The following is a 25,984-nucleotide window of genomic DNA, read 5'->3' on the forward strand; positions in this document are numbered from 1 at the left end:
ACCCTATGGTATTTTTAAAAGTATAAAAATATAGAACTGTCTTAATTAAAAAGAGAAAGAATTTGGTAAGATAAACAAGAGGCATTCTTTCCTGTGGAAGATTAAAAACTGGCTTTGGGAACTCTAACAATAACAGCACCTTGGCAATATAAGTGACACTGTACTGTCCAAGACGTTTTCAACTGAGATGTACTCTGTGGTTTTCATTTTCATTGGAAACAGGTGGGTTAGTCATTACTCTTCTTCATCTGTTGCAAATCTTATTCTTGAGAGTGGGTTAATATGTATTTGTTAAAAGCTTTGGATGTGGTATTTCTAAGCCCCATTGATTTGTTTCAAACCTATATGTTAACTCTCTCTCCTCTCTCTCTCTCTCTCTCTCTCTCTCTCTCTCTCTCTCTATCTCTCTCTCTCTCTCTCTCTCCCCCTCTCCTCTAACTAAAATGCAGAGGACCCAATCCACTTTCCCTAGGAATTTACTGCTGCTATGACCCCAGAGTTAATGACCTTAAATACACAGAAGAAATCCAACCCTTCCCCTGTCATGCACTTGGCAAGGCCTTTATGATTAAAGAGAATCTTAACATAAATAATGCAAGATCAATAACGTAGTATACCAAATTGCATTTAAAATATTCATGCAATTCTTTTTAAAAAATAAAACCACAAATTGCAATTCAGACAAAGGCTTCTGAAGGGAAAGGGATACAATCTATGAATGAGTCTGAATATCTCTCTCTGAAATAAATTTATAGAAGACTCTTCCACAGGCTTCTGTCTTTCTGGATTATTTCAGCATAGTTTATGATAGTAGTACAAAGTGCAGCGTTTCTGAAAATACTAGATAATATGGTGTGCTTGGCTCAGATACAGTAGATTTGTCTTCAAGCAATCTGTTGTGATTTTATAGAGGATATCTTTTCCTTCATTCTTCATATATAGTGAAATAATTTACTAAAGCAGTAAAATAGCTCTTGCTATTGATTTAGAGTCAGATGGATAACTTGATTTAGAGCTTGCTTGCTCAGATTCCTGATTTAGAAAACAAAGTATTTTCAAAATGTTCAGTTTAAAATGTGGTTAATAGCAAAATAATGAGACCACAGGATTTCAATAAAGGGCATTACTGAAAGCATTTTAAAAATGAAAACCAAATTTCCTAAAAATGGTTTAGAAATGATGCATCTCAGTTGTCATTAGTAAATATATGTCTCAGAAATATAATTTTGTATATGTACATATAAAAAATTTACTGATGTCTAAGAATTTATGAGCATAATTAAATCATCAAGAATGTTTTCTGAGCATAGTAAATTTTATCTCACCATAGATCAACAAAATGTTTTGACATCAAGAAAATTAAATTTTGTCTTAGGCCTTGACATACATCAATAAAATAAAATTCACTGTGCTTTTAGATATTAAAAAGCCTAAAATGTGATAGATACGACACATATTTATATTCAACTTTGAGATTTTTCTAGTGGAATAATTGCACACTGATCCAAACATTGGTAAATTTAAATTCTGTAAATTAAATAAATGTAAATCCAAGGGCACAATATATGGGTAATGGATAAACTTCCAATAATGTCCCTTTAGAACTTAGAATTGGATTGCTTGGGTCTGCCACATGGGTCACTCCTGAGAAAACTTGATTAATAGCATTATTAGATTGGGTTTGAGAAGACAAATTGTTATTTGTGCAGAATCATGAACATTTAAAGTCATGGATCCTAAATGGGTAAATCAAATCTGGATTATTCAGTTCAACAGAAAGAATCTTAAATGGTTTAGGACAACTCATATCATTTTTTTAAAAATAATTATTCATGCAGAACTATCATATCAGGGAAAATCAATGGAATTTAGTAGTTCAAGAACTGCCATTTACTTTTACGTGAGTGACAATTTTTTTAAAAAGTGACAAGTTCTTTTTATTTAATGTGGGAACCTTCAAATCTTATAATTTAATACAATCCTTTACATATCTTGTTTAACAGGCAACAAGATGCACCATTTCCATGTAGTGTGATCTATGGCCTCAATTCTTATTTTGATGGTTTAAGTTAAACCTGTTACTTTGCAAGTGGACAAAAAAAATTACATATTAATAAAATTACAAACACTTATATACTTTTGGTCAAATTACATGAATATAATTAATGATAAAACTTACTAATATTTTGAATATCCCAGAGGAATTAATAGAATGGCAAAACTTTGATTTTCAGCATAAAACAAGTTAAAATGCTGTTTGTAAGGACACAGATTGACTTGTGCAGTCAGCGTTTTTGTCATGACACTGATATTGTTTCCTCTGGAACAGCTTTCAACTTTGAACTTGAATTTTGATGCAGTCTAAAATGCTAGTGCATCCTTACATAGGTACATACATAGGTCTATATATTGCATGATTATTAGGGCATGAAAAATGAAGCCAAACATGGGCAAAACAAGATGAATGATGACAAAAGACAGCAAGTTTGTGACCTGGGTATGTCTCTTTCTTCCTAAAACATATTTTTTTTTTGGGGGGGGAATGAAAGGAGATGCCCTATGGAGACTGTGTGTGGCCCAGTGTTTCAGCACTGATTCTGAGTCTGGCACTTACTGCAGCTGTTTGGCTTTACCTCCAGGTGGCGAGCACCCTGAGGGCAGGGCCATGTCTTTTCTAACTCTGTATTCCTAGGTCTCTTGTCAGCAAATTTTGGAGTCCAGAACAAATGGTGTCTAAAGAATGATGAGAAAATACCGCCTGTTCAAAAATCTCAAAGTCCTTTCATGGCCTTCTTCTCTTCTCTTACAAGCTCTTGAGCCAGACAGTATGGAAATAGAATAGTGGCCTATTTTTCTTTGGCTAAAATCACTTGTAACCCTTTCTTCAAAAACATCCTTCCTTAATTTGTCTTAGGACCGTCAATCCTTCTACTCTCTCAAAGCATGATGGACAGCAGTAAACTCACCTTCTAAGAGCCAAAGCAGAAAGTATACAAATAAGAAATAGAGCAGGAATTGTCTCTTATGATTCAAATGATTATTAGCCAGTGATTTCATTCCTCGACATGCATTTATTGATTACCTAGCCATTGTGCCAGGTAGTGTGCAAGGTTTGGAAAATAGTGATAAGCAAAACAGTCTCTACTCAAGGAATTTAGGATTTAAGAATGAGTGTACTGGGCTGGGAATGTGGCTCAAGCCTTAACACACTTGCCTGGCATGTGCAGGGCGCTGGGTTCTATCCTCAGCACCACATAAAAATAAAATAAAAAATGTTGTGTCCACCGAAAACTGAAAAATAAATATTAAAAAATATTCCCTCTCTCTCTCTTCTCTCTCTCTTAAAAAAAAGAAAAGAAAAGAATGAGTGTACTAAGCAACTGTAGTCTGCCTCAGAGTCACCTTATCAAACTATAGGTTCTTGGGTTCCCCTTCAGAACAGTGGAATCAGAATCTCCAGTAGTGGGGGGACAGAGGTTGATAGGTGTGTTTACTGAATCCCACACTCTCAGTACCATTGCCCACGCTGAGATGCTTGTCTGAAATATGCTCTGCTAGCCATCAACCTCCCTGCTCATCCTTCTTGGTCTTAATCCAAAGCTCCATCTTCTGAGGATCTTTACTGATCCTTCCTTTCCTCATCTAGAGTTAATTCCTTTCTTCTCTAACTGCCTACCTTGAACCCGTTTCTATCAATGATGAGCCTACCGTGTTGTGTAATTGACTGGTCTAAACATCTGCTTACCTTAGTATTCTTGGGCTCTGTCAACCTCAATCAGCCCTGTTCTCTTCTGCATTCTGGTACCTAGCCCGGAGCCTATAGGTAGTGAGTGGCCAGGAAATGTTCACTAAATTATAAAGTTGTTTTCACAAGACTTAGAATTTTATAATTATTTAAATATATCCTACTAGATGTATTCATTCAATTGTAATTTCTAAGTGCACTATTTGATATTCCAAATCAATGTGAAAAATTACCTTGTTTCACTTTCTGAACCCACCTGCCAGTTCAGTGTGGTCTGATTTAAACCCAATGAGAGAATTTTTAGCGAATAAAATTAGAATCCAATTCAAAACTTAAGGATTGTGTGTATTCAGAATGTGAAATATTTGAAGTAAAAATTTTCTATCCACAGTTCCATTAAAAATGATAATTTAACTCTGAAATGCTTGTGCTACTCAAGAGATTACAAGAATTAAGGGAAATAGGTAAGGCATGGAGGATCAGGAAAAAATATGAACTGGTTTAATTATCAACTTGATCACCAAATATGTCCACTAAATCTCTCACTTTAAATTCAGTTGCTATAAATATTTGTGTCAGAATCTATCCAAAATAAATACATCACATAATCTCAATTTTTTCTGTAATTTGTGAAGGAAATTACCATTTCAAAGAAGATCAGCACAAAATAGTTCATTTTATAGTCTTTTATCAAAAGATAATAATAATTGCAATTTTTCTCATTTATACTTTACAATGAACATTACCTTTTCAATATACTACAAGAAAATTGCATACATGAAATCTTATTTGATGTACAGACTTATCAATGTGATTTCTTCAATAATGTTACTCCATACATACACTTGGTGTTCCTCATCTTCTGAGTGGTCAAGACAGAAAATGGGAGTCAGCTTTGATTCTTCCCTTGCCTGCCATCTATCCATCCACCCACCCATTAGTCAAATCAAGGTCCAATGGATCATGCTCCATAAACATCTTTGATGATTCTGTCTTCCTTCTTATGACTATGTCCACTGCTCTGGTGTAGGCTTTCATATCTCCTTCTTCACCTCTCTCTTTAGGTATGGCCAGTGATTCTTCCAACTTGCCCGCTGAAAATTCACCAACTGTTTTCTATTGACAATGGCATAAAAATTCAGTCTTCAGCAAAGTAAATCCCATCTTTCATGATCTGCTTCTCAGGCTCACTTAATATTTGGCTCTGGACCCTCAAAGAGTACTTGCTATGCTACTTGTACCTTCTGGAACTTGTCAGGTGGTCTTGCTCCTCTTCAGCTAGTGCTCATGCTGCCCCTGTCCCTAGAATCCTCTCCTCACTTATTGAACTGACAAGCTCTATTTGATCCACTGAATGAGATCTTAGGCATAGTTTCACAACCTTCTACTTACAGTTTGATTTGTGTGTGTGTGTGTGTGTGTGTGTGTTCTATCTTTGTCTGTTGTCTCCCCTCTAGATTAAACACCTTGTGGGCAAGAGTGCTTTGTTTTGTCTTTGTTGATCCCACAGCAAAAGGATTACCTGGCATAAGAAAGATAGCCAGTAAATTAGGTTGAAAAAATGAATGCTTATCTACTTTACCTGTGCCTAGGACTGGTCCTGCTCAGAGCTGAGCCAGGAGCTATGCAAATGTTAAAACATGTAGTAAGAGGCTCTAAAGGCAGAGTGATAAACAAGATCTTGATTAGGATATAGAGATTTCTGCTGCCTCCCTCCCCACACTCTCTTCTCTCTCCTGTCCTTACTGATTCTGCAGTGTAAGCTTTGATGGAAATAATGCCCAGTATTCGCAAGAATTTCTTTTCAAATAATTTGATTATTTTTATACAGCTTGTAAATATATTCAATGATCGATTTTTTCTTTAGTCAAGTTTAACTGCTTTGAAGAAACAGGGTTTTTATTCAGAAAAGAAGAGATTCTAATTCTAAGAGTTTATTGGTTCACTCACCTGACCATTTATTAGAGCCATCTGGGACAGACAGATGTCCAGGCCCACTACAGACCTGGGAAATCAGAAATCTTGGAAAATGCCTTGGGAATCTGAGTGGTAAATGTTCCCAGTCGGGTGGTGGTAATCAGCTAGCTGGAATATCACTGGCTAAGGTGTAATATTCTTTCGGAAAGTGGAGTCATGGGTTAAGAACATAGATATTTGGTCCCTGACAGACTGAATTACAATCTAGATGCTCAACATGCCCTCCTCACCCTTAGAGACGGTGGAGTAACTGAAGCAGGGTCAGGGGTGATGCCACAGGTGCAGGCATTGAGGAGTGGAAGGAATGGGAAGGAATGGAAGGTGGAAGGTTCACATTTTACCTCTTGAAACACTTTCATCTTTTTGACACCCTCATAGATCCAATGGTTGCTAACTCTGAAGACAGGAAACTCAAAATTGTTCTGAGAATTCTAATTTATTTATTTTAATTGTCTCCCTCTCCTTACCCTTTCCACAAACACATAGCCCAGGCTGGAAATTGATAAAATTGCTGAGAACCTGATTACTATTTATATAACTCTGTTTTTATGACACAATATGTTCCAGGTTCCAAGAATCCTAGTCCTCTTTAGAAACGTAACTTATTCTTAGATTGAAAATGGTCTCTGTTACCCTAGAAAGAAAAGTCCAGTAAGTTACAGAACATAAATATTTATAACAGCCTGTTCTTTTTTACTAGACAATTTGTGGCAGAAAGCTATCTTTTTCTTGAATTTTGTAGACAGAGGGCAGTATGTACAAGCCAACTGTACAGGCAAAAGTGTATGTACAGATTTTATGGAAAATGCTTTCTTTAAGATATCTTCATGTAATTTTAAAACTCAAAAGATTCTTTAGTCACTTATGGTAGCCTGGAATTTCTGCTAAGCGTAAAAACAAAACAACAACAACAAAAATATTACTACATAGCTCAGGGAGGTGTTTATTTCTTTGCTTCAGAAAATGTATGTATTTGATATCACCATGGCTTTGGAAAGGGTGCACACACAGATGTGATGAAGAGCGTGATGCCAGAAAACTCAGTAGTTAAAAATGATAACCGACCTTGTCATGCTGTCATTATGCAAATCAAAGACATGTATTGCCAAAGTGATTTATATTAGTGCCGTTGAAAGAGAATTAAAAATGTAATCTTCAGCAAATCATTTTACAATTAACATTCTATGGCTGTCTGTGCCTTAAAATGGTGATTCATATTGAACAGTAGCTGTATTGGTCTTTCCTTCAATAAGAAATGATATTGCACTTAAATTCAATGTATCCAATTGACAAAATTAAATTAGTGGAGTTTAAAAGATATTGATTTTCAATCTTATTAGGTGTCTTAGAAGTCTCCCATTTTTTGTGTGTTTTCGTTAATGCAGCTATTCTTGGACTACAGGACAACAATTGGTAGTTCTCTGGTGTAGGAGATAACAGGTAAATGGTACACCCTGTTTCCTGGGACAGTGTGCTCCTGGACATAGGATCACTGATCAAATCAGTGCTATGCGGGGTCATCACAACACAGTTTCCACGGAGATTTGTCTCTTGCTGATTGCCCTTCAATTCCTTTAAATCCCCTAACTAGTTTGCAGCCGTAGACTCTTCTCACTACTATCCACACAGTAGCTTGTTAGTCCTCCCAGACTGCCATAATGGCACTCATTAATGCTCAAGGATTACTATTACCCTTAATGTTCTGCTGATTTGGAGTCATTATCAGTTACCAGCACTGGAGAACTAAGATGGAGGACCTTTTCCTAAGAAGATTACCAAGGCTTTTTTTTCTCCCAATTTGTTGAGCCTAAGAGCCCATCATTTTACAGATGGACTAAGAGAGAGCCAGTGTGGTTAATATTGAGGGTTCTCTAACATTTTAGAAAAATATGTAATAATTGCAACTAGAGTTAAAATTCTTTTAAACTATTTTTATAAAAGAATTCAAAACTGTACAGCCTAGAAGAATAGGTTATTCTATGACTAAATAAGTATGGAAAACAGTGGGATAAACAAAGCAGATTTCCCTCCTGTAGAAATTCTTGCTATTGTTCTTTGTGAATCTATAAGAAGGATTATATACACACAAATTTTTGCTCTTTTCTTACTTAACACCCATGAGATCTATGAATCTACAGAAAGAAAATTGGCATATACTATTATAGAGATAAGGGATGACTATATAAGTTATTGACCAATTAGGAAATGTTTGAGAATGAAAGGAGGCACTACTAATACTTTTTACTGGAAAACAGGCACACTGGCACTGTCTTGGATGAGATTATGGTTTCTACACAGGCATAAAACAAAACATTTGAGGGCTAAAACTAATAGAAAGGCAATCACAGTACTGATTTCTAAACTTGAAGGCTATCTTGTACAAGAAGGATGAGTATTATTCTGCTTTGCTCTAGGAGGATAACAACAATAATAAAAATAATAGGGGGAAATCACATGAAGGAACACTTTTACATAATGTGAAAACAAATCTTCTGCAATTAGATCCAACTAAAAAGGGAATGATTTCTATGAGGAAGATGTGAGGACTCCCCTCCTTCCCCAGAGATAGATGCTAACCAGTGAAGGATGCTGTATTGGCTAGAAGTAAAGACTTCTAAGAATCAGCTAACATTTTTATGATTCTAAGATTTGACTAATAGGAATGTTTGGCAATGTACTGAAACATTAACACATTTCAATCTAAAGAAATGCAATGGTTTAAAAGGAATACTCAAAATGTCTTACAATCCAACTTTTTCCAATATGCCATTTGACCAAAGGTATATGAGGAACAGACTACTGAACAAATGAAACATCACTAAGCTTGAGTAACAGACTTTCACACAAGTTAAAATCACACTGAACACTTTGTCACAAGGCCTTCATCTCTGAAGTCACCTGTGCATCTGTGTAAAAAATCATTGCTCTGAAAATACTCAGAGGCAGTGATGTGAGAATTAAAGATTTTGAAGGTTCACACTTAAGAACAACTAGTAGATGAACAAAGGGTAAACAACAGAAGGAACCATGGATGTCCTTCAAATTAAATTTGTTCATTTTCACAAAGAACAATAACACATGGATATAAAGTATCTTACTCAATACCACACAGTAAGTTAGGAGCAGAGTTGAAATCATAAATTAGATACGGATCTGTTTAGGACAGGAACAAAATGTTAAAATTATTCTTATTCTCATGTAGGAAAATAGTATATTAATAAATTGAGATTTAATTTTTATTAAATTATAAATTCTGGATAGATAATTATATATATATATATATATAAAAGTAGTTACATATATATATATATAAAAAAGTAGTATATATATATATATATATATATATATATAAAAGTAGTTACATATGTAGTAGTTTTGGGAATAAATCTCTAACTCTTCTACTTCCTAGAAAGGGAAATTCAAAATAATGATAACACAGTAATAATCTTTTTAGCGTGAATGTTCTTTACTAATGATATTATATAGTAATATAGGATCAAAATACCCCATTTTGTAGGTGAAATGGCAAGTGATCTTTTTTGTTTCTGTGACTAAAATACCTGACAAGAAAAAATTTAGAGAATGAAATGTTTATTTGGGGTTCACAGTTTCAAAGATCTCAGTTGATGGATGGCAGACTCCATTGCTTTGGGCCCGTGCTAAGGTAGAACACCATAGTAGAAAGATGTGGAGAAGAAAAGCATTGCAGGACATGGAAGTGGGAAGCAGAGGGAGAGTGCTGCTTGACAAGGACAAAATATAAGCCCCCAAAACATGCCCACAAATATCTACCTCCTCCAGATTCACCCTATCTGCCTAGGGTACATACCTAGTTAATCCATTCAACCGGATTAATACACTGATTGGGTAAAACCTCCCATAATCCAATCATTTCACCTTTAAACTTTGTTGCTTTGTTTAAGATATGATCATTTGGGGAACACTCGTATCTAAACCATAACAACTACCAAAATCAAATAGCTACAATCAGAAGAACTGGAATTCTCACCCCCATTACATTATTTGAAAACAAGTACAATAGTATTCCCATTGTGCTTGCCTGTTCTCTATGAAAATTTTTGTTTTGCCAAAGCTACTTCTGATATTTCTTTATATGGAAGCATTTTAACATAGAAAATCAAAACAGGAGGGGAGAAGATGGCGGCGAGGGGAGTGCATTGCCCCCGTGTGCTGCTTCACTGTGTGGGAGTATGACAAGTCAGGACGGCTAAAGGCTATCTTGTTAGGAATTTCCAGCAATAGTGGGGTGCTCCGGAACCTGGAGGAAGGATTTCCATCGCACGAGGATCGGCTACGGGGACTCAAACGTGAGAGATTTGTCGCACGGAGGGTAACACTGCTTACTCAGCAAATCGCCCCGTGGCTAGAGTCTGCAGCGCGCGCTGGGAAACGAGGAGATAGCGACGCAGGGATACAGCGCTGCAGTTTCTGCCAGCCGTGCAAGCACCATACTCAGTGCTGAATTCTGGGTTCGAGACAGGGGAAGGAAGCGGTCCATTTGGTTCTCCGCACCGGTCAGACCACAGAGGAGGCCAGCAGCCACCATCTTGGAGAGCTGACGTCACCATCCCTGTTTTCGACTGACCGCAGCTCATTCAGCCATAGAACAGGTAATTTCAGGCTGCCATTCGATTGCGGCTTGCAGACAGATTACTCAGGCTCAGTGCCTGAGTGCTTCTTGGAGCCTGCTCTTATCACAGCATACACAGAGCACGGAGCGGCCGAGTTCCGGCTCCCGGAACTGCCCTGGCCCAGGGCTAAGGAGCCCGCAGAAACTGCTTCTCGGTCCGGGTCCTGCTGAGGGCCGGTCAGGACTCACGCGTTGCTTTGGTTACCAGACAAAGGGAACGAAATGCTGCCATTCGCATAGGATACCAACATGGCAGAGATCTGATGTCATCAGAAAGCGGCGGAGGAGAGAACTTCATCAATACCAGCGGCGACAGAAACAGTTGGTCTCCTGGTAGGGAGGGTGAGGCACAGACACCCGAGTCTCTCTCGATTTGTCCTCGAGCCAGAGGGGAGGAGCCGGGCTGCTGCCTGCGCCTGGAGCAGGCCCAGTGGCTCGCAGGCGTGGTGATCGTGTGACCCCAATTGGAGATGGGGCGGAGCGGAGCCGCCACCCGCGCCCGCAAGTTGGGCAGACCCGCGACGCAGTGGTACACGGGAGTGGTAGGAGGGGCAGGGCAGAGCGCCGCCCGCGCCTGCAAGATAAGCAGACCTGCGACAGACTGGCGGGTCAGGCCCAGAGGCCTGCCAGCGTGGTACACACGTCACCCTAACTGGAATAGGGGCAGAGCAGAGCCTTCGCCCGTGCCCGGATAAGGCCCCACCGGTGTGGTGGTCACGTGACCCCAATTGGAGTGGGGGCCTAGCGGAACCACCACCCGTGCCCGCAGGGTGAGCAGACCTGCGACCAACCTGCAGATCAGGCCCAGCGGTCCGCAGGCGTGGTAGGAGGGGCAGGGCAGAGCCGCCGCCCGCGCCTGCAAGGTAGGCAGACCTGCAACAGACCGGCGGATCAGGCCCAGGAGCCTGCCGGCGTGGTACACACGTCACCCCAATTGGAGTAGGGGCAGAGCAGAGTTGCCGCCCAGGCTAGGAACAGGCCCAGTGACCTGCCGGCGTGGTAGTCACGACACCCCAATTGGAGTAAGGAGAGAGCAGAGCCTCCGCCCGCGCCTGCAAGGTAGGCAGACAGCAGCCCGACCCTGCAAGGGAGACTTTTCAACTATACAAGAGCAATATAAATATATAGGGGAAAAAAACATTTCAAAAACACAACAGTTTCACCAAGCAGAAAGAAATGCAAGCAGTATGAAAAGACAAGGAAAGAAAGGACCACAAGCAATGCAGGTCAACTCAACTTTAGAAGAGGAGCAGCAAATGGAATGTCAGCTAAAGAATTCAGGATATACATGCTTCAGATGATCTGGAGTATCAAGGAAGACATTAGACAGCAAAATCAGACAATGAAAGATCACTTCGACAATGAATTACACAAACAAATCCAGGAAGCAAAGGATCAACTATACAGGGAGATAGAGGTTATAAAAAACAAACAAACAGAAATCCTAGAAATGCAGGAAACAATAAACCAACTTAAATACTCAATGGAGAATACTACCAGCAGAGTAGAACACTTAGAAGATAGAACATCAGACAATGAAGACAAAGTATTTCAACTTGAAAAGAACATAGACAGCTCAGCAAGACTGTTAAGAAACCATGAGCAGAACATCCAAGAAATATGGGATAACATTAAGAGACCAAACTTAAGAGTCATTGGGATACAGGAAGGTACAGAACTCCAAACCAAAGGAATGAGCAATCTATTCAATGAAATAATACGAGAAAACTTCCCAGACTTGAAGAATGAGACAGAATCCCAAATCCTAGAAGCCTATAGGACGCCGAATGTGCAAAATCATAAGAGATCCACACCTAGACACATTATAATGAAGATGCCCAACATACAGAATAAGGAGAGAATTTTAAAAGCTACAAGAGAAAGGAAGCAGATTACATTTAGGGGTAAGCCAATCAGGATAAGAGCTGATCTTTCAACACAGACTCTGAAAGCTAGAAGATCCTGGAATAACATATTTCAAACACTGAAAGAAAATGGGTTCCAACCAAGAATTGTGTATCCAGCAAAATTAAGCTTCAGGATGGAAGATGAAATTAAAACCTTCCACGATAAACAAAAGTTTAAAGAATTTGCAGCTAGAAAACCATCTCTTCAAAACATCCTTGGCAAAACATTACAGGAAGAGGAAATGGAAAATAACAATGAAAACCAACAGTGGTAGGTAGGACAGTAAAGGGGGGGGGAATAATCAAAGAGGAAAACAAACCATGTTTAGTAACAGAAATAAACAAATATGGCTGGAAGAACAACCCATATCTCAATAATAACCCTAAATGTTAATGGCTTAAACTCACCAATTAAGAGACACAGGCTAGTAGAATGGATCACAAAACAAGACCCAACAATATGCTGCCTACAGGAGATGCATTTGATAGGAAAAGGCATACATAGGCTGAAGGTGAAAGGTTGGGAAAAATCATATCACTCATATGGACTTCGGAAACAAGCAGGAGTGTCCATACTCATATCAAATAAAATAGATTTCAAGCCAAAGTTAATCAAAAGGGATAAAGAGGGACACTACATACTGCTCAAGGGAACCATACACCAACAAGACATAACAATCATAAATATATATGCCCCAAACAATGGTGCAGCTATGTTCATCAAACAAACTCTTCTCAAGTTCAAGAGTCTAATAGACCACCATACAATAATCATGGGAGACTTCAACACACCTCTCTCTCCACTGGACAGATCTTCCAAACAAAAGTTGAATAAGGAAACGATAGAACTCAATAACACAATTAATAACCTAGACTTAATTGACATATATAGAATATACCACCCAACATCAAGCAGTTACACTTTTTTCTCAGCAGCACATGGATCCTTCTCAAAAATAGATCATATATTATGTCACAGGGCAACTCTTAGACAATATAAAGGAGTAGAGATAATATCATGCATCTTATCTGATCATAATGGAATGAAACTGAAAATCAACGATAAAAGAAGGAAGGAAAAAGCATACATCACTTGGAGAATGAACAATAGGTTACTGAATGATCAATGGGTTATAGAAGACATCTAGGAGGAAATTAAAAAATTCTTAGAGATTAATGAAAACACAGACACAACATATCGGAATCTATGGGACACATTGAAAGCAATTCTAAGAGGAAAATTCATTGCTTGGAGTTCATTCCTTAAAAAAAGAAAAAACCAACAAATAAATGATCTCATACTTCATATCAAAATCCTAGAAAAAGAAGAGCAAAACAACAGCAAAAGAAGTAGAAGGCAAGAAATAATTAAAATCAGAGCTGAAATTAATGAAATCGAAACAAAAGAAACAATTGAAAAAATTGACAAAACTAAAAGTTGGTTCTTTGAAAAAATAAACAAAATCGACAGACCCTTAGCCATGCTAGCGAAGAGAAGAAGAGAGAGAACTCAAATTACTAGCATACGGGATGAAAAAGGCAATATCACAACAGACACTTCAGAAATACAGAAGATAATCAAAAATTATTTTGAATCCTTATACTCCAATAAATTAGAAGATAGTGAAGGCATAGATAAATTTCTTAAGTCATATGATCTGCCCAGATTGAGTCAGGAGGATATAGACAACCTAAACAGACCAATATCAATTGAGGAAATAGAAGAAACCATCAAAAGACTACCAACTAAGAAAAGCCCAGGACCGGATGGGTATACAGCAGAGTTTTACAAAACCTTTAAAGAGGAACTAATTCCAATACTTTTCAAGCTACTTCAGGAAATAGAAAAAGAGGGAGAACTTCCAAATTCATTCTATGAGGCCAACATCACCCTGATACCTAAACCAGACAAAGACACTTCAAAGAAAGAAAACTACAGACCAATATCTCTAATGAACCTAGATGCAAAAATCCTCAATAAAATTCTGGCGAATCGGATACAAAAACATATAAAAAAAATTGTGCACCATGATCAAGTAGGATTCATCCCTGGGATGCAAGGCTGGTTCAATATACGGAAATCAATAAATGTTATTCACCACATCAATAGACTTAAAAATAAGAACCATATGATCATCTCGATAGATGCGGAAAAAGCATTCGACAAAGTACAGCATCCCTTTATGTTCAAAACTCTAGAAAAACTAGGGATAACAGGAACATACCTCAATATTGTAAAAGCAACTTATGCTAAGCCTCAGGCTAGCCTCATTTTGAATGGAGAAAAATTGAAGGCATTCCCTCTAAAATCTGGAACAAGACAGGGATGCCCTCTCTCTCCACTTCTGTTCAACATAGTTCTCGAAACACTGGCCAGAGCAATTAGACAGACGAAAGAAATTAAACCATAAAAATAGGAAAAGAAGAACTTAAATTATCACTATTTGCAGGTGACATGATTCTATACCTAGCAGACCCAAAAGGGTCTACAAAGAAACTATTAGAGCTAATAAATGAATTCAGCAAAGTGGCAGGATATAAAATCAACACGCATAAATCAAAGGCATTCCTGTATATCAGCAACAAATCCTCTGAAATGGAAATGAGGACAACCACTCCATTTACAATATCTTCAAAAAAAAATAAAATACTTGGGAATCAACCTAACAAAAGAGGTGAAAGACTTATACAATGAAAACTACAGAACCCTAAAGAGAGAAATAGAAGAAGATCTTAGAAGATGGAAAAATATACCCTGTTCATGGATAGGCAGAACTAACATCATCAAAATGGCGATATTACCAAAAGTTCTCTATAGGTTTAATGCAATGCCAATCAAAATCCCAACAGCATTTCTTGTAGAAATAGAGAAAGCAATCATGAAATTCATATGGAAAAATAAACGACCCAGAATAGCAAAAACAATGCTAAGCAGGAAGTGTGAATCAGGCGGTATAGCGAAACCAGACTTCAAACTATACTACAGAGCAATAGTAACAAAAACAGCATGGTACTGGTACCAAAACAGGCGGGTGGACCAATGGTACAGAATAGAGGACAATCCACAAAACTACAACTATCTTATATTTGATAAAGGGGCTAAAAGCATGCAATGGAGGAAGGATAGCATCTTCAACAAATGGTGCTGGGAAAACTGGAAATCCATATGCAACAAAATGAAACTGAATCCCTTTCTCTCGCCATGCACAAAAGTTAATTCAAAATGGATCAAGGAGCTTGATATCAAATCAGAGACATGCCGTCTGATAGAAGAAAAAGTTGGCTCCGATCTACATTCGGTGGGGTCGGGCTCCAAATTCCTCAATAGGACACCCATAGCACAAAAGTTAATAACAAGAATCAACAAATGGGACTTACTTAAACTAAAAAGTTTTTTCTCAGCAAGAGAAATAATAAGAGAGGTAAATAGGGAGCCTACATCCTGGGAACAAATCTTTACTCCTCACACTTCAGATAGAGCCCTAATATCCAGAGTATACAAAGAACTCAAAAAATTAGACAATAAGAAAACAAACAACCCAATCAACAAATGGGCCAAGGACTTGAACAGACACTTCTCAGAGGAGGACATACAGTCAATCAACAAGTACATGAAAAAATGCTCACCATCTCTAGCTGTCAGAGAAATGCAAATCAAAACCACCCTAAGATACCATCTCACTCCAGTAAGATTGGCAGCCATTATGAAGTCAAACAACAACAAGTGCTGGCGAGGATGTGGGGAAAAGCGTACACTTGTACATTGCTGGTGGGACTGCAAATTGATGCAGCCAATTTGGAAAGCAGTATGGAGATTTCTTGTAAAGCTGGGAATGGAGCCACCATTTGACCCAGCTATTCCCCTTCTCGGTCTATTCCCTAAAGACCTAAAAAGAGCATGCTACAGGGACACTGCTACATCGATGTTCATAGCAGCACAATTCACAATAGCAAGACTGTGGAACCAACCTAGATGCCCTTCAATAGATGAATGGATAAAAAAAATGTGGCATTTATACACAATGGAGTATTACTCTGCATTAAAAAATGACAAAATCATAGAATTTACAGAGAAATGGATGGCATTAGAGCAGATTATGCTAAGTGAAGCTAGCCAATCCCTAAAAGACAAATGCCAAATGTCTTCTTTGATATAAGGAGAGTAACTAAGAACAGAGTAGGGTCGAAGAGCATGAGAAGAAGATTAACATTAAACAGGGATGAGAGGTGGGAGGGAAAGGGAGAGAGAAGGGGAATTGCATGGAAATGGAAAGAGACCCTCAGAGTTATACAAAAGTACATACAAGAGGAAGTGAGGGGAAAGGGAAAAATAATACAAGGGGGACAAATGAATGTCAGTAGAGGGGGCAGAGAGAGAAGAGGGGAGGGGAGGGGAGGGGAGGGGGGATAGTAGAGGATAGGAAAGGCAGCAGAACACAACAGACACTAGTATGGCTATATGTAATTCAATGGATGTGTAACTGATGTGATTCTGCAATCTGTATATGGGGTAAAAATGGGAGCTCATAACCCACTTGAATCAAAGTGTGAAATATGATATATTAAGAACTATGTAATGTTTTGAACAACCAACAATAAAAAATTTAAAAAAAAAGAGGAAGTGAGGGGAAAGGGAAAAATAATACAAGGGGGAGAAATGAATGACAGTAGAGGGGGTAGAGAGAGAAGAGGGGAGGGGAGGGGAGGGGGGATAGTAGAGGATAGGAAAGGCAGCAGAACACAACAGACACTAGTATGGCAATATGTAAATCAATGGATGTGTAACTGATGTAATTCTGCAATCTGTTTATGGGGTAAAAATGGGAGTTCATAACCCACTTGAATCAAAGTGTGAAATATGATATATCAAGAAATTTTTAATGTTTTGAACAACCAACAATAAAAAATTTTTAAAAAAAAGAAAATCAAAACAAAAACCTTATATCTATGGATCCATTTGTCCTCAGTTCTTCACTTACCCTAAACCAAGATACTGGGACAATAAGTCTCAAGGATCTGGTCTTGAGCAGTGTTCAGTAAATATCTTTTGGGTAGGGGCAAAGAACAAATGCAAGTTGTTCAGTTGAATTTCTACACATGGGAAACCTCTGCAAAACAAATTTTTTCATTTCCCTTTAAATTTGAGAGTGCAAATAAGAAGTTCTGCACAGACACCTAGTTCCACTGTGGAGTTTTCTGAGGCACTGCAAATCAACACACAATAGCAAGTTGTGTATGTACAAAGCAATTACAGATGTTGAGTAAAAAGCACATTGATTTCATGAAATGGGCATTTCTTTCATTAAGACTACATGCTACAAATCCAGTTGCACAGTTATAGGAAAAAATATGGGTTAGAAAATTAAAACAAAATAAAATATACAAATGGTGCTTTGTACAAATATACAAGGGTAGGAGAGCATCATGCCCTTGTGTCATAATACACTGACATTCTTATAAACCAAAATAATAGTTTGAGAGTTGACTCAGTCCACCATTACATTTAGGAGACTCTGGGAATTCACACTTGAGTAGTGAGAGAAGATGGTTGGTATGTAGATCTGCTAAGTTGGAAATAGCTTTTGGAAAGCCAGCTCTGGCCCTCCCACAGTGAGAAGTTTCTGACATATCTGAACAGCGTACTGGCAGCCATTGCTTTACACATATCAGCACATTTTTTAGCAAACTGCCTCTATGATACTTTCACAGAAGAGGAGCAGATGGGTGTCATTGATACCTATAGGAACAGAGCACTTGTGTGACCTCTGCTGGGTCCGAGCCAGGGAGAAAGGCTCAGAGGTGAGGTGACACAGCCTGTTCAATGCACTTACAAGCTAGTATACCACCCTGCAGCTCTCTCTCTTGCTGTGTTCACCTGGAAGCCACATGTGGTGCCACAGATCAAAGTGCCTGGGTCATGGAATTACCACCTAGAGGACAGACACCCTGGAGTCTCATATACCTGTACTGGAATTGGTGAAACAAAAAAGCTTATTTGGAGTTATGCCCTATGTTCTTTGCCATGTGAAGGGTAGTCATTTCCATTTTGTAGATAAGGAAAGTAATTGAAGGTCATAAAGTAGAGGTATTTATCCAACCAGTAGAGTGATAATTTCACATATCCAACAGTGCTATGGCTTGAAGTTATTCTAACTACTGATTTGTGCCTGTAATAATTTGATCTTTATTCATTTGAAGAAATTGCTAGACCTGCTGCCTTAGAAAATTGTAAAACTGTGTGAAAATTAACTCATGGTACATAAATTAGCTATTATGTTAATTTATTTTTCTCATTGAAAATGTTGAACATTTTGTCTAGATCCAATAACTGGCTCTATCCAACTTCAAGAGAACCAGAAATGTAGGGGAGCAGAAGGATACACATGAGCAGTAAATGTCTTCCCTACAGAGAATGATACAGAATTGCTAGGAACTGGCTAATGATAATGACCTATATTAGTGCATATTCACTAGTATAAAACTGTAGTGTCCAACCTATCATCATGATTAGTGTCTCTATTTTCACACTGTGATCTGGGGGCAAGAACAATAAAATTTTAAAAGCTTAAGCACCTATTTATAATTGATCTGACCTCTAACAACGAATGAAGCAGTCTGTCACGGAGCTGTAATATTTTATGTCCACAGAGGCCCCAAAGTATATTGCAATCTATATAAAACTACACTCTATTGAGTAGGGTATTTTTAGCACAGTTCTCAAAGCCTCACTGAGCTGGAAGAATCTGAGGCAGTAAAGTTAACCACTATCTTCATTTCGTCCATTAAGATCAACTGGACCCTCAAAAAGTGACACCAGTTATCAGATGTGAAAGCAAATTTCCACCAGCCACTCAAATGTGTCCTGAAGAAAGAATATTAACTGACAGCCTTGGCATTTAGAGCTAGTTAAACACATACAGTATGCAGTTAGGTTAACTGACCAAACGACTTACATTGTAATAGTATAAAAGGTAAAAAAAATCTCTGTTTCTAAAGACTCTAAAAATAAAGAATTCTCTAATACACAGCTCAAACCTCTCCAAGTAGATATACTCCTTCTGGATTTTAAAGTCAGAATTAGATAATTCTGTGCATGTGTCTCAAAAGTGCACACAGATGTGTGTGGTGTGTATCAACACATGGACTCATCATGGCATGGTAGAATGAAGTACTATGTCAAAATGTTCAGTTTCCTGTCATAGGACTACAGAGCTGGATCCTTGGCCATGTGACCTTGCCATGCCTCTCCATGGAATAGGTAGAGTACATATTCCTGCCTCACTGAGTTGGCCAGGGACTCTGGCATGAGTGACAGACAGTGGTGAGGTGAGATCTTAAGAGGCAGCACACGCCTCCTTCTACTCAGTCCTCGTGCTCCTCTGCCATCTGCCAGTGAAGGAACGTGAACGGGGTGGCTGCCACCTCAGAATGAAAGACACGTGAAGCAGAGCTGAAACCAGATGGCATCTGAAACAAAGCTAATCTGGCCATCCCATAGACCCTGAGATGAGGAAACAAGCAAAGGTTATTTTAAGTACTATACTGAGGTTTTAGGGTTATCTGTTATAGAGCGTAATAAAGAGCAAGCCTCACTTGTAAAAAAAACAAGTGGGGGGATGGGGCGGGGTGCACAGAATCTCTTTTTAAAATGTATTTCCAGGGCTGGGGATGTGGCTCAAGCAGTAGCGCGCTTGCCTGGCATGCATGTGGCCCGGATTTGATCCTCAGCACCACAACAAAGATATTGTGTCTGCCAAAAACTAAAAATAAATAAATAAATATTAAAAAAATCTCTCTCTCTCTCTCTTTAAAAAAACGTATTTCCAAAGCTACTACAAATTCTGCATTCTTTAAAAACCTAGCCTCTTGAAAGCAGGTAGAAAAAGAATAGAAATACCAACAAAATTAAGGAGGATAGACATATGAGTATTTGTGAGATAAACAAAATAGATGGAATGGGTTTGGTAATATGCATATAAATTCTAAGTAGCTACTGATATTCTTAAAGAAGATTGCAAAAATTCTATGTAAAAAGGGTTTAACTTTCCTAAGAGCATAAACAAGAAAGAACCTCACTTTTCTTTGATAAGACTGTCCTTGATGATGCTACATCTTGACTTTAAGATGATTCCTCTAATTCAGAAAGACTAATACTGTTGGATATTGATATGAGTTTACTGAAGAAACTAGACACTCAAAAGAGAAAAACACTACAATAGACATACTTCCCAGATAAAAGAACCACCTCGAGGGCTAATATTTGCAAAAGTGAAATGAGGAAAAACAATTTGGATTTTAAAAATTTGGGTTCATAGTCTACCATCTATAAAAATTCCCATGTTACCTTTTTAAGATTGGGTTTCAACTATGAGCAACAAATAATTCAAACAAGAGTGGCTTAAACACTACAGGATTTCTTCTTTCTCATAAAAGAGTCTAGAGGCAATAAATGTGGGGCTGGAGGGTCCATCAGAGGCCCAGGACTCTGGCTTGTTGCTTCACAATGCTCAGCACATGGTTCCTTCTCCTCCTTAAGCTCTACAATGTTCTCCCAGAATCCAGCCACCAGAATAGAGGAAAAGATAACCAGGATCACCTTCTTTGTATGGGCACTTTCCAGACATTCCACAAAATAGCCCATGTCACATCAGTCAAAACTTAGATCCACTGGTAGCTTTAAAGTCACATGGAAAGATGGAAGGGTAGGGAAGAGAAGGGTAGGGGAGGGTAGGGGAGGGTAGGGGGACAGGAAGGAAGGAAGGAAGGAAGGAAGGAAGGAAGGAAGGAAGGAAAGGAAAGGAAAGGAAGACCAACTAGTGGTTCTTTTATTAAAGAAGGGAAAAATGGGTATTGGGGACCAGTAGCCTCTGCCTCAATTCTTATTGTTTTGAGACTGCAACATACAGGTAAGAAACAACCCTGCCCCAAATCACTATGGCAAGTGAGACATGAACTTTACAGAAATAAAACAATAGCATTTCATTTTGAGACCTAAACAAAACATTAATAGCATTAACCCACAAAATGCCAGCATATATAAAACACTAAGGCAACATCTGTAAGCCCCTCCCTTCCCTCCTTCCTTCCTTCCTTTCTTCATTCGTGCTCATAAAATGCTAAGTCCAAGTTATTGCTACCATTATCCAAAACAACTCAGTGGTCAATTAAAAATGATTTGTGGGTTAATTAGGTTTTCTTCATACAAAAACATGGTAATCTTGATTGCTAGTACCAATGGTCTAAATTTGATGCAGAGAGGCACATGTTATCTTTTGCCCTGTCATATTTAACTTTATCTAAGTATATTAAGAAAAATCATATTGATATTAATCTTTCACTACATATGAAATATTTTGAATATACATAATAATGTAGATTATTGGAAGTTTTTCCCAATAAAAGTATATGCCTTTTTCATAGTGAAAATATGAAGACAGTGAGCAAAAAGTGAATACTTTCTATATGCCTTGCACAATGCTATGCACTTAAAGTTACTTATTTAACTAACTCCTTTTTCAAAACTAAATCTAAAAAGAAGCTCAATTATATTTTCCAATTTATAAAATAGAAACTTGAAATGGGTAATTTTCACACAATTGAAAGGTGGTCATGACAGAAAGTGAGCCAGGATACAAGTTTAAACCTCACTGATTATAAGACTCAAGAATTAATCCCTGCTTTAGTACACATGTCTTAAGGAAAACATTTTGGAGATAACTAGATACACACGTTCCCTTATTTTTATACTTCTTCTCTATCTTATCAATATCTTTTAATCCTAATTAAAAGCATATTCAGAAAACTCTCCTCTATTAATCACATTTAGTATAAAGCAGACTCATATGTCATAATCACTGGATAGTTGTGGAATGACTGGATGAACTACGAAATTATTATACTTTTAGTAATTTAATTTTAATCAACTTTCTAATACATTCATCCTGTACAAATGATTTTTATCTTATACATACAAATACTTCCTAACATCATATACACTTTTACCACTCAGAATTTCTACTATAAAACATCCATCACTGAAGGCTAGTAGTGCTTTTAAATAAAGAAATGCTTGCAAATATTTGGATTTGTGTGTATGCAGTTTACTGAAACATTCTAGGAACAAAAATAATGACTGCAAAATGCATTATTATTTAAGATCAAATTACAAGTTCTGTTACAAACTTAATGATCAATAGCCATCTCCTGAGTTTACAAGTCATAATTATCTATCCAAAAGAGCTTGAATTTAAAAAATATGTCAATTACACACTCATTTTTTTTCAAAGTAGGTCACACAAAGAAGACACAAGTTGTTAACCTATAATATTCTTTTTCTTAACCCAGAGCCTAACTGGAACACTAACCCAAGAATGCAAGTACAGTCATCTACAAAGAAGAGATGTGTCTCATATGTGCTATTTCCTGTGCCAGTAATGCAGGGCAAGGTGCCAGAAGACAGCATTGAGTTGGGCTGAGATGCAGGGATAGAGGCCACTTCTCTCTCTCTCTCTCTTTACCCCCTCCTCACCACCTACCTCCTCTTCTCCTACCTTTGATTGCCCTGCCTGTCACTGAGAAGTTAATGGCATTATTTCAAAATAGAATATTCTGTAATCTTGGAAAGAAAAGATGCTTAGCAAGTGTCAAAAGCATGATTATTAACATAAAAATTAAAATCATTTATATCTTTGTTGGTTGAGTAACAGAGGGAGATTGAGAGACTCCTCTCCCAGCTCTGGAGCCACGTGGAGCCCAGGGCTCTCCTAGACATGTGCTTCTTCTTGGGGGGCTCTCATTAGGTATTTTCTCTACTGTTGGATTTCATTATTTTAAGGAGAACCGTTGGATAACTAAAGAAGAAAATAATCCGTTTCATAGATTAAAACAAAACAGAATGAAGTAGAAAAAGAAACAAGGTCTTTGTTATAATCACCTTTAAAAAGATTAAAATTGAGAAACACTTTTGGACTATCATTAAACTGGTATTCTAACACATTGGACTCAAAAGTGATACTAAATTATTCATGTCACATAAGTGATTTTTGCCATTTGGCATTCACATGTCTTACATTTACTCTTAAGGACTGTGGGATGAAGGTGCGAGAACTGCATAAGATCACTTGTGCACTGTTGTGGGTAGGAGCATGCCCTGATAAGGAATGTCTTGTCCAATTAGACCAGTTTATGGTGATTTACAAAATATCTGCTTGTTTAGTCATTGGAATTACAAATAAATATGGAAAATGAGTACTAGCTATCGAAACTCCATTTGCAAGAACACACCTTGATGGAGCACTATTTGGAGTCAAGTACAAAGGTAGGCAAGAAAAGAAACAGATCATAACAGATACATTCTAAAACCATGAGGGGTTGCACAACAATCATGTGGTAGTCAGCTTTTTGTCACTGTGGCCAAAATACCTCACAAGTACACATTAGAGGAAGAAGTTTATTTTGGCTCATGGTTTCAGAGGTTCAGCCCATAGTCGGCCAACCATGTTGCTCTAGGCCTGAGGTGAGGCAGAAAAACATGGCAAAAGGGTGTGGCAGAGGAAAGCTGTTCACCTCCTGACAGCCAGGAAGCAGAGACAAAGCTCTATTTACCAGGGACAAAATATTAACCCAAAAGGCATACCCCCAGTGAACTAATTCCTCCAGCCACACATAACCCACCTACAGTTACCACTCAATTCATTCAAGTGGATTAATGCACCAGTTAGGTCCTACCTCCCACAATCTAATCAATTCACCTCTGACCATTTTTGCATTGTCTTTCATAGAAGCTTTTGGGGTACTCATGATATCAATGCATAATAGGAAGACAGTTATGGTTCTGAACTGTACATGGAAAATGGTTAAAATGAAAAGTTTCAGGATATATACATTTTACCATAATAAAAAAAATCATGAAAGAATTCTTCATACTGAGTGGATTAAGTGGTCTGTGGTGGCCTAGTAATAAAGGCATCATTGATTTTGTTTAGTACACATGATGTGTCAAGGACCTGACTCTTAATATTTCAAGTACATCTGTACCAGATTGTAGGTTTGTAAGAAATCTGCTTTAATTCAAAAAATTGAGAAATATGTCGATAAGAAACATTCCTTATAGCTGGTATCCAAAGCACCATAATCAAATGGCCCAATATCAAATAAGTTAATACATTAAAGTCACATGAAAATGATACTTTCTAATGGTATATTTGATGATTCAGAAGAGTCCTTAAAAAATTGTGCTGGAGGGCTGGGTATGTGGCTCAAGAGGTAGTGCGCTCGCTGGCATGTTTGATCCTCAGCACCACATAAAAGTAAAATAAAGATGTTGTGTCCACCAAAAACTGAAAAATAAATATTAAAAAAAAGAATTGTGCTGGGCCTAGATCCTATCGTGATGAAGAGTAAATCTGCTCCCAACAAGAAAAAAATTACAACTTTCTGATTACTTAAATACTGAATAAATAAGCACAGTCCTTCCTTGGTATCCATGAAGGTTGGTTCCAGGATCTTCATAAGACACCCAAATCTTCAGATGCTTCAGTCCCTTATATAAAATGGCATAGTATTTTCCTATAACCGACATAGTCATTCCATATACTTTAAACCATCTCTAGCTTACTTAATAATACTTAATAAAATGCAAATGCTATGTAAATGGTTGTTTAGAGAATAATGACAAGAAAAAAGTCTGTATATACTCGGTAGAGATGCAGGTTTTTTTCATCAAATAGTTTTAATCCATGTTGGTGGACTCCACAGAAGTGAAACCCACAGGTAAGGAGGTACAACTATATTTATGGTAAAAAGTAATACAATATGGAGAAAACATAAATCTACCATTTATAGTTTTTTTTTTTAAATTTTCATTTGTGGCAAAGACTGGTAATAGACAAACCAATGTCCCTTCTCTCCTTCTTCCTTAATGTGGAACACTGATATTTTAGAGAAATAGCAATATCCTCAGTGGATAAACTATATATTTCTAAATGATTTAACTACATATTTCTATGTGACTAAATTCTGGCTAACAAGATGAAAGTGAACATTTTGGGATGGATTTCTGGGAAAGCTCCTTAAAACAGAGGGCTGACTTAGCTAGGATGTAACTCTTCCTCTTACCTTCTTCTTCCCTTGGGACCTAGATGAGGTAGCTGTAGCTCTGCAGCTCTGTTGGGGGCCCAGGTAATAACCACATGTTAAGAACATCCAACAGGAAAAATGGAAGGCTTCTGGTCCTAACAGAGAATGTAGCATCACCATATATAGACCACGAGTCTCTAAATTTTTCATCACAGGAGAAAAAGAGTCCACTAATTTTTTAAAAGCCTCTCTGTCTTTGGGTCTTTATAACTAGCAGTTGCATACAATTACTAACCCATCCATCAGGGAGAATAGGAGTAAAATGGGTATGCCATCCCACTGAAATGAGAATCCTCTTCAAATTTTAACTAAAATGCCTTGTAGGATTTTAACCTCATTGTACAACACATGAAAGTTTCATTCCAAGCGATATCAAAGGAGAAAAAGTAGCTCCTCTTATGACATTTCAGAGGTAAATCTGCTGAAGGCCATAGAACCATCACCACAGGGTATCATTCTAAACACAGATGCTTATTGCTTTCTGCCAGGAGAGAGCTGGTTTTCTACATAAGCTGCAACTAGGATAGGCACAAAGGAAACGTGTGGCCCACACAGCAAGAGCAGCAG

At 37.8% G+C, this 25,984-nt stretch overlaps 1 protein-coding gene and 2 long non-coding RNA genes across 16 annotated transcripts in view; 1 reads left to right on the forward strand and 2 right to left on the reverse strand.

Moving 5' to 3' along the window:
- Grip1 (glutamate receptor interacting protein 1) overlaps positions 1 to 25,984 on the reverse strand; it is a 645,398-nt gene that overhangs the window by 296,622 nt on the left and 322,792 nt on the right. The window lies entirely within an intron of this gene.
- The window catches only part of LOC124083890 (uncharacterized), a 78,318-nt gene that overhangs the window by 39,589 nt on the left and 12,745 nt on the right, over positions 1 to 25,984 (forward strand). The window lies entirely within an intron of this gene.
- The window catches only part of LOC131423688 (uncharacterized), a 37,351-nt gene continuing 32,349 nt past the window's right edge, over positions 20,983 to 25,984 (reverse strand). Inside the window, exon 3 of the long non-coding RNA XR_009225572.1 lies at positions 20,983 to 25,512. This is a non-coding gene — a long non-coding RNA (uncharacterized LOC131423688). The remainder of the gene's footprint in view (positions 25,513 to 25,984) is intronic.

The sequence above is a fragment of the Marmota monax genome, unplaced genomic scaffold (genome assembly GCF_021218885.2).
Source record: "Marmota monax isolate L192 unplaced genomic scaffold, Marmota_monax_Labrador192_F-V1.1 WCK01_AAM20220418_F8-fsc00056, whole genome shotgun sequence".
Classification (NCBI taxonomy): Eukaryota; Metazoa; Chordata; class Mammalia; order Rodentia; family Sciuridae; genus Marmota; species Marmota monax.